Genomic DNA, 9,617 nt, shown 5'->3' with positions numbered 1-9,617 from the left:
CCCCACAGGTGACAGAGGACTGATATCCAGAATATATAAGGAACTCAAGAAATTAGACATCAAAACGACCAACAGTCCAATTGAGAAATGGGCTTTAGAACTAAACAGAGAATTCTCAACAGAGGAAACTCAAATGGCTGAAAATTCCGTGTTTTTAGAGGGAGGAAATGAACTTTTTTTTCTTTTAAAAAGTATTTTATTATTGCTGTATGGTGTGTGTGTGTGTGTGTGTGTGTGTGTGTGTGTGTGTGTGTGTGTTCATTATTTCATGTGCCATGATGTATGTGGTAGGTTATGGAAACTTTTGGAAGCTGATTCTTGCCTTCATTATTCTGTGGATTGGCTCAGGTGGTCTGGTTTGTGATTCTGTGGATCGGCTCAGGTGGTCTGGTTTGTGCAGCCAACTTTTCTCCCCGCCGAGCCATCTCACCAGTCCTGGTTAGGTATTTCTGACCATCTTTTGTGAATATCCCTGTTATTTTAGAATAAAGGAATCTATCTTACCTCCGAGGAGAGAATAGGGCGTGGTTTGTGGGGGTGGGGTGGGGAGCCTGGGGGGTGGGAGGAGGGAAGAGAGGGGGATCTGTGGTTGGTGTGTAAATTGAATAAAAAATTTCTTGATAAAAATATACATCAAGTGAAAAAAATTAAAATAATTTATATTTATAAAAAAAAGGAATAAAAGAATCTAATAATGATGTGGGCCAGGTACTGTGCTAGAGTCTCAAAACATGTTGTGTACTTACAGGTGCCTAGGAGGGGACTATGCTTTCTGTTCTACAGAGAACATGGACATGTTCTCCCAGAGTCAAACAATCTGCATTCAAAACAGTCATTGCTAGGTCATTCTGGTATGTTTCTAGATTACTCCGTTTAAAATACTGTACACGAGATTGAACCCCCCCTCCCAATTTCCTGTTATGGAAAAACTTCTAATTGCATTTGAGTAATTAATATAGTTCTTTAGTTTTGGCATGGCTGTGTTTGGTTGCCTATGCCATTGTGAAATGCTATGGCCATTTTCATGTTCAGAATCCACATAATTGCTATAAAGCCAACATTTTCAGCTACTGTGTGTATGCTCTGGCGCGTGCACATAGGTTTATATGTAACAAGCAATGAAGTAAGCCCTAGTGTTGAGTGTTATATATGTGTATATGTATGTACACATACATTAAATGCCCATCATACACATGTGATTCTGAAGAGGTTGAGTTGTTGAAGGCCACTAAGTGATAGTCCTGGCTGGCATCAGTTGGTCTGCTTTCAAAGCTCATCTGTCTTCTATTGTATGAGATTTTTTTTGGAGGGGGATGGTTTGAGACTGGGTTTCTCTGCATAGCCCTAGCTGTCCTGGATCTCACTTGGTAGACCAGGCTGGCCTCAAACTCCTGCTCTGCCTCTCGAGTGCTGGGATTAACGGCGTGTGCCACCACTGCCCAGCTACTGTATGGGATTTTACTGTGCCTCACTTTGTAGTTAATGACTTTTGGGCTTTATGTCCCTTTTTATCAAAATTAATAGGAGTGTTTAATGAAAGTAGTTATCCCAAAATAATAGTTCAAAAATCTATGAATTTGAAATATACAACTGAATCAATTTCAATTTAATTTATATATTTTCATTTTAATAACTAACATAATAGGAAGAGTGAGTAGGAATATTATTAAATGAGAAAACTGACAGGAGTTAAGCCTTAAATAACTTAGCTTTATTCTTGTAATGCTAATTAAAATGGTTACATAATAGTTTGTAAAAGGTTTTCAATTCATTTTACATGCTGACTCATAAATTTACATTTTATGCTCTTTGTTTTGCTAAATGTGCATGGCTTGAAGTGAAATACTCTAGAAAAAGTGAAAAAACAAAACCAAACCAAGTCTACTTCTTTTGAAGGTTGCCTCTCAGTAATGTGTCAGGTATGTCTGAAGACCTGTGAAGGACATACAGCTTGCCCCTGGCAGGTGAGGGGTTTCATCTGCTGGAGCCCTGGTTTTGTCAAGAGTTGCCTGAAGTAGCTCTCTAACAGGATTTGCTTATGTTGAGTTTTTGAATATTTCAAGTGGTCTATTCCTGTTTGTGTGTTTGGATTTAAACTGTAAAAAGGAGTTGGAAGTCTTGGTGGTTAAGATCCTTAACTGTTTTGTTTTGTTTTTTGAGATATACTTTCTCTGGGTAAACAGCCCTGGCTGTCCTGGATCTCACTCTGTAGACCAGGTTGGCCTCGAACTCATAGATATCCACCTGCCTCTGCCTCCTGAGTGCTGGGATTAAAGGCGTGCATCACCATGACAGGTAAGCATTAACTCTTACAAAGTTCTGGAGTTCCATTTCCAGCACTCATGATTGGTAGCTCACCCACATTTTGCAACTCATAAGCACTTGTAGTTACAACTAGCGGGGATCCAGCACCCTATTCTGCCCTCTGAGGACACCTACATGCTTGTGTGTACATGCATGTGCTAGTGAACACACACACACACACACACCCACACCCCCCCCCCACACACACATTTTAAAAAATCTTAAAACTATTCAAAGTTTCCTAGTGTATCAATAACATTTTCTTAAAACCTTGGGATGTCTGGTATTTCCATATATCTTTGGCTTTAGATATTGCACATTTGAGCAAGCTGGAGACTTTTCAGACTTTAGCCTTTTTTAACAGGACGTGTGTGAAGAACTCCTTAGTCTGGGTAAGGCTTTTCTTCTGGTCTCTTCAATCATACCCGCTTTACTCATTACATGTAGCTTCCTCTCTGCCATCCACCACAAGTCTCTCTTCACATCTTCATAATCAATGGAGATTTCAGAATGTGTTTTTCAATCTTATCACATGGCACCATGTTAAATGTGAATGATCTAACAGTACTGTAGTCTAGATCAGTGCCTCTTAGACTTTTGCCATTCATGAATCCTTTTCTCCTGACATGACACTAAGTATATACCCATATAAAATAGTCATGCAAATAAAACATTTACTGACAATAAAACATGAAGAATTTGATTTTGGCACACATAAAAACTTAGCACTCATTAATGATAGAAGCAAATTTATATACATGTGATTATTTTTACATAAAAAATTAAAACTTGGAATATTTGACAACGCATGGCACAGAACACCCTCAATATTTTCAGAGTTGAGTTTAAAGTCATTTCAAAAATGGTCAATTTTATTGTAATATAAAGACAAAATGTTGATTTGTATGTCTGTAGTATGCATGTGTACAGGTATGTGCACCTATGACACACAGGATAGAGAAGAGTGTCAAGTGTCTTGCTCTTTCATTCCCCACCTTATCCCTTTGAGACAGGGTCTCTCACTGAACATGGAATTTGTATTGTTTGGCTAAGAGTCAGCAAGGGCTAGCAGTCTCCGACTCCCTCATAACCCTGTGTAGGAGTTAAAGGAGCCCTCGGCAACTCCTGGCTTCTATGGGACTCCGAAGGATCTAAAATTAGGCCCTCATGTTTACAAAACAAGTGCTTTTATCCACTAAGTCATCTCCCCAGCCTGTGAATAATCTATGAGACTCATTTCAGCAACTCAAAACTGAAAATCAAATATTATAATGTGATATAATTAAAAATATGAATTTGATACATGCTGAGGAATGGAGCTAGGAAAATATTAAAAGTCCATGTTTTATGTAGCCTAACCATGGTTTACATAGAGCAGAAAACTTTAGTATTACTTTTATGTGTATGTTTTGTGTAAGTTTGTGCATCTGAGTGCCAGGGCTTGGCAAGACCAGAGTGTCAGATATGAATCTGAAGTTATAGGCAGTTGTGAATCACCTGCTGTAGGTGATGGGTGATGGGAACTGAGCCCAGGTCCTCTGAAAGGGCAGTAGGTGTTAACTGCTGAACCATCTCTCCAGTCCCCCAGAACAGGGAACTTTTCCATACAGTAAAAGAACTACAATTCAAAGCATACACAACAGTCTTGTTCATTGACATGTGGCTTGAGGGCATGAAGGGTGCACATACTGTGTGTTCAGAACTCGTTAGTTCTATATAACATAAAGCTATATATTCAACATGGGTGAGTACTGGTGGATACACCTCAGACTATGCTTTATTAAGAAGGAATTTTTCGTCATTGTGCATTCAAAAACCTTGTACTCTTGTTGTTTTCAGCCCCACATTTAGCTATGCGACCCTGTGTGGGTCGCATAGCTTCAGCATCTGGGCTCTAGACTCACAGTTCTTTGCTTCTGTTGGAACATTAGTCCTGTTCCCTTCCATCCTAGATATCTTTCCCTTTATAGCCGATTCCTGTGCCTCCTCAGAGGAACCACACAACTTGATTTCTATATTCAACAGGGTGCCCACATCAATAGTTGGTTTTACCAACTGTTCATGTCTCATTCTCATACCATCTACATTCTATCAGGTTTTTAAATCTCAGCCACATGCACTTTTCTTTCTTCATGAACACTACTGTCTGTGCAAAGCTCTCTAATATCTTACTTGGGTGACTGTAAAAACGTCTACCTCTCTTACCTTGTGTCCTTCCTACCATTTTCCCAATTTCTTTCCCATATTGCCACTTTCCAAATTATCACAATGAACCTAAAATCTTTTAATGCCTTTTGGTATCCTTATAAAAGAATAAGAGATCCTTCATCTACAAAGCAGTCACTTGTATTTATGCTTCTGTGGGATTGAATTGCTGTTATTTGTATTGATTCATGTTTCATTTATAAATATGTGCGTAACATATAAATATATATTTAATCATTAAATATTTGTATTGATTTGTGTTTCATTTATATGTGTGTAACATAAATATTTAATCATTAAATAATACATACCATTAATATTATATACTAATATATCACATAATAATGAAATAATATCTCTTGGTGTTTGTCTTGTCATTGCAAGGATTTAGCTTTCCAATGGATAAAACGTTTCATGTTGAAAAGTCTCCTTAGGCCTACTTGCCCTATGAGCCCTTCCCTGGGCCTTTTATTCCTCTGCCCCTCCAACAGTGTCTTTCTTTGTAACACGTTGTTTCCATGTCAACACTTCCACTACATATGCCAACCCCTGCTTTGTTAGTCCATGGACACTATTGACACATTACTAATGACTACCATTTCTCTTCTTGTTAAATGTGCTTCAGCAACCCTAGTCTTTCCCCCGTCCCAGTTTGTATTCTTAATTTCTAGCATTTAATATGCGTCCGCCATCAAAACTTTCTTCTTAAGCTGATGGATTCAAATATTTAACACACTGATGCAATTCTACCCCTGTATCTGTGCAGGTTCTGTGCTCTGTCCCAGATTCCTTGTGGATGTCTGAAACTGTGAATAGTGCTGAACCCTATCTGTACACTATGTTTTTCTTATAAATACATACCTATGACGATATTAAAACACAGTAAGAGATTACTACTAACAACTATTCAGAAAACAGAATGGAAGAACATGCTATTATAAAAATTCCAGAATCATTGTTCTTGGGCTTTGGGAACATTATTGGTAAAATAATACTCACTTGAATATAAAGGCAACTGTCTTATCAATCTAGCCACTGAGATAGATATGAAATAATTAAAGGGCATCTAATATATACCAAATTAATACAATGGACAGAGGAATGAATGATTCAGCAGTGCAAGAATCCATCAAATTACTGAGAACATACAATTTAAACCTTATAAATTATTTCTGGAATAGTCTGATTAATATCTTTTATATCCTTTTTAAATTTAATTTGTTCATTAAAATTTTTTAGTACTATGTATTTTGATCATATTCTTTCCTCTCCCCCAAGTCCTTCCCAACTCTCCATCCATCTAAGTTCATATTCTTTTTGTCTTTTCAAAAAATATTCTAGCCAAAACTCAACCAAGCTAAACAACACAAGCAAAAAACAAAACAAAACCACCCCCCAAAAAACCTCAAAAAACCCAGAAACCAAAACAGTGCACCCTGGAATGTCCAGTGTCACCCCACTGCGAAGAAAACAGATTTTCCCTCTCCCAGAAACTATTGACTGTAAATAGCTTCTTGGTGGGAAGGATGACAGATACCAGAAAAATTATTTCAGAAAATATTTAATTATCTTCCACAATGCTTTATATTTTAAAATTTATATATGCATATATATGTTACTCTATCATTTGCAACAATATTTTGGTAATACATTGTTTAATATGAACAAAATTGATATCTCTTCAAACATTTTTTAAATTATTGAAGTTTTATTTCAGTTTCAGAGTTTGTTAACTATAATATCAATTTTTAGTACTGCTAAATTCGGTGAAACCTGTCACGAGTTTTGTGAGCTCTGAGATTTCAGGGCAATGCAATTCTATGGTTATGTTTGAGACAGACTCTCACTGTGCAGCCCTGTTTGGGCTCAAACTCAGGGTCATCTTGTTTCAGCCTCCTAAATGTTCAGGATATAGGTCTCTGTCTCCTTACCTGGCTCATTCCAGTTCAGGGCCAATAACAAACCTTACTCATTTAGTTGGAGCCATTTGTTTGTTGTCAAGGTTTCATGGTGGATATTTTGAATTTTAGACTATAGTTATCTCTCAATAAGGATTCTTTAAAAAGGGCCAACACAATTGCATGGCTCCTTTTCATCAATTATGAAAATAATTCAGGAGTCTCTTAATAGCATTTAAAAATTAATCTTCTCAATAAATTAATGATCCTAGTTTTACATGAAAATATCTTGCAAATAACATTTTTGTCACAAAAATTTCTATGGATTTCATGTAATATAATTAAAAATTTTATTGTAAGATGCATATAAAGTTATACATTGTTTAATGTATTTATGAAAAATATTTTGAATAAATGGATGAAAATTGAATACTCTACAGTTTTCTACATGGGGGTTGGAGGATATGTTGTCTGTATTGCCCATAACTTCTAGTGCTACGTTGTAAGCCACATTTTTATCAGGATAAATCCATTACCTGACCTGAACTTTAACCTTTGATGCCAAGTGAGATACTGTCAGTGGATGGTAAAGAGTGTTCCTCAAACCTACTTCTACACCAAGATAACTAGCAATGCATTGATTGTACATAGACGTTTGAACCAGCTATTTTCTTTGTGGGCCATCAACCAGCTCCCGAATCATGACACAGAGACTTAATATTAGTTATGGATACTTGGTCTTGTCTTCGCTCTTATTTCCTGCTAGCTTTTATAAATTAACCTGTTTCTTTTCATCCACATTTTGCCTTGGGGATTTTTACCTTTCTGTCTTTATAGCTTACTTTCCTGCTGAGTCTATGTCTGTCTGTCTGGCAGCTGCCTGGCTGGCCCCTGGCGTCTCCCCCTCTTTCTCCCTTGTTTTCTCCTTTCTTCTTCCTCTTGTTCTCTTGAGCCAAGATTTGTCCTCCTACTTATTCTCTCTGACCGCCAGCTCCACCTATCCTTTCTCTGCAATTCAGCTTTTTATTAGACCAATCAGGTGCCTTAGGCAGACAAAGTGAAACAGCCACACATCTTTTCATAATTAAACAAAAGCAGTATAAACAAATGTAACACACCGTTACACAGTTAAAGATTCCACAGCATAAGCGAAAGTAACACACCTCTACTTAATTCCACAACAGAAGTGTTATAGACTTTCATATCTTTTAAAGTGGTAAGCCATATATCACATTCCAGATCAAGATGTTTGTTTCTGAGAGCTTTAAAATAAAATTCAATTCCCTTAAAACCATGCACAAAACACTGATTTTTGGCTTTTCCCATTCTCTAAACTTGTCAACATTATCGTTTTGTTTTCTATAGTCCAATTATATCAGCCTTACCTCAGTTTCTAGAATATGGCAAATAACAATTTTCTTCCCAGGCTGTTCTATCTAAAACCCCTTGCTTGTTCTCTACTGACACTCAAGCCTAGATGACCATCCTTCTTCAGTACCCCACTTTTGTCAAACATTGACTTGCCCCCCAAGTCTCATTTCCTTTGGAAGTTGTTTTACCTTCTGAGGTTTTTTCCCCCTAAATGCTTCCTTATGAAATGTGCAAGTTTTTCTTAAACATATTTTCCTAATTCTCCAATTTATAATGCCCATGAAGTATGTGTGTATGCATACAGTATACATTTTCTGCAGTTTTTGATATTACAAACTAAACTTCCCATTGTAATCTCACATGTAAGTCTCAAACTCTTCCTTTCCCAGGCCTACTTCTTGTATTCCATACATACACATATATTCCACCACCACTGACTCAGTTCATCCTCTATCAGATATCCAAGACACCCTAGTGTCTCAGTCCCCTCTCCGACCAAACTGGCAATAACTTCACTGCTCTCTTAAGATCTCCCTTCTCTCATACTTAATGCAGATGTCTCCTTTCTTTTTTCTTGCAGTGTTGGTAAATTTCTTCAAATGACTTGTGTTGCTGTGTCTGCCTCTTCCCAGAACATCTACCCTCCACAACACTGTTAGAATGGTCTTTAAATAATCAATTTTGATCATGTCATTTTTCTGTCACTTAAAGATAGACCATTAAGGCTGGGCGGTGGTGGCGCACGCCTTTAATCCCAGCATTCGGGAGGCAGAGCCAGGCAAATCTCTGTGAGTTCGAGGCCAGCCTGGGCTACCAAGTGAGTTCCAGGAAAGGCGCAAAGCTACACAGAGAAACCCTGTCTCGAAAAACCAAAAAAAAAAAAAAAAAAAAAAAAAAAAAAAAGACCATTAAATAAAGCCTCAAAGTCTGGTTTAATGTTTCATTTTCCTCTTCATGCACCTCTGCTTACTCCGCGCTAAAAAAACATTTTCCTCTCTTTGTACTTTCTCTCACGTTTCTTCCAGGTAACCGACAACACGGAAGCATTACCTTCTCAGAAAACTTTGACCTGGGCCTAAGCGTCAGCTTTGGCATGTTTCTACTGGACTCCCAACCTAAGTGTTGTGTTCCAGTACCAGACCCACAGAACGGGCTACTCTGTGTCGCTTTGTGTAAAGCCCTATGAGGGCTGTCCTTCACACACACACACACACACACACACACACACACACGTCCTTCAGCACGTATGGACACCCTGAGATGGCAGTGAAAAAAGTTGATGAGAACGGAAAGGAAGGTGGAAGAGAGTGGATTTGGACTGAGTTTCGTTAACTAATTTTGATCTTTTCAGGGCTGTAATCTGCTGAGTGGGATGTTGTCAACTCGATTGGATCTGGAGTCATCCAGGCAACAAACCTCACGATAGGTCTGTGAGGGAGTCTCCAGACTGGGTTCAGGTGAGAAAAGGAGCATTATAAATGGGTAGGGCTTGCAGGACTGCATGAATGGGGCGAAGTGAGCTGCTTTTGACTATGATTGGCTACGACCAGCTGCCTCACGCTCTTGCCGCACCTTCTTCACCGGGATGGACAGTCTATAGCCTCACACTGTGAGCCCACACAGATCCTCTTCTTTAGTTTGTGCCAGTGCTCTTTTGGTCACAAGAACCAGAAAACACGGTGAAAATATGTATTCCTGCTGGACGGGCACCATTTCTCCACCACCGTCCTTGTCGACAGCTGGAATCCAGAGGACATACCCTTTACACAGAAAGGAAAAAAAAAAAGGATTCGGGCGCCTGCTCCAGAGCTTGGGTCACAGACGCGGCACCCACCCCCC

Source organism: Peromyscus leucopus, chromosome 2 (assembly GCF_004664715.2).
Source record: "Peromyscus leucopus breed LL Stock chromosome 2, UCI_PerLeu_2.1, whole genome shotgun sequence".
NCBI lineage: Eukaryota > Metazoa > Chordata > Mammalia > Rodentia > Cricetidae > Peromyscus > Peromyscus leucopus.
Note: the sequence above shows the minus strand (reverse complement) of the source record.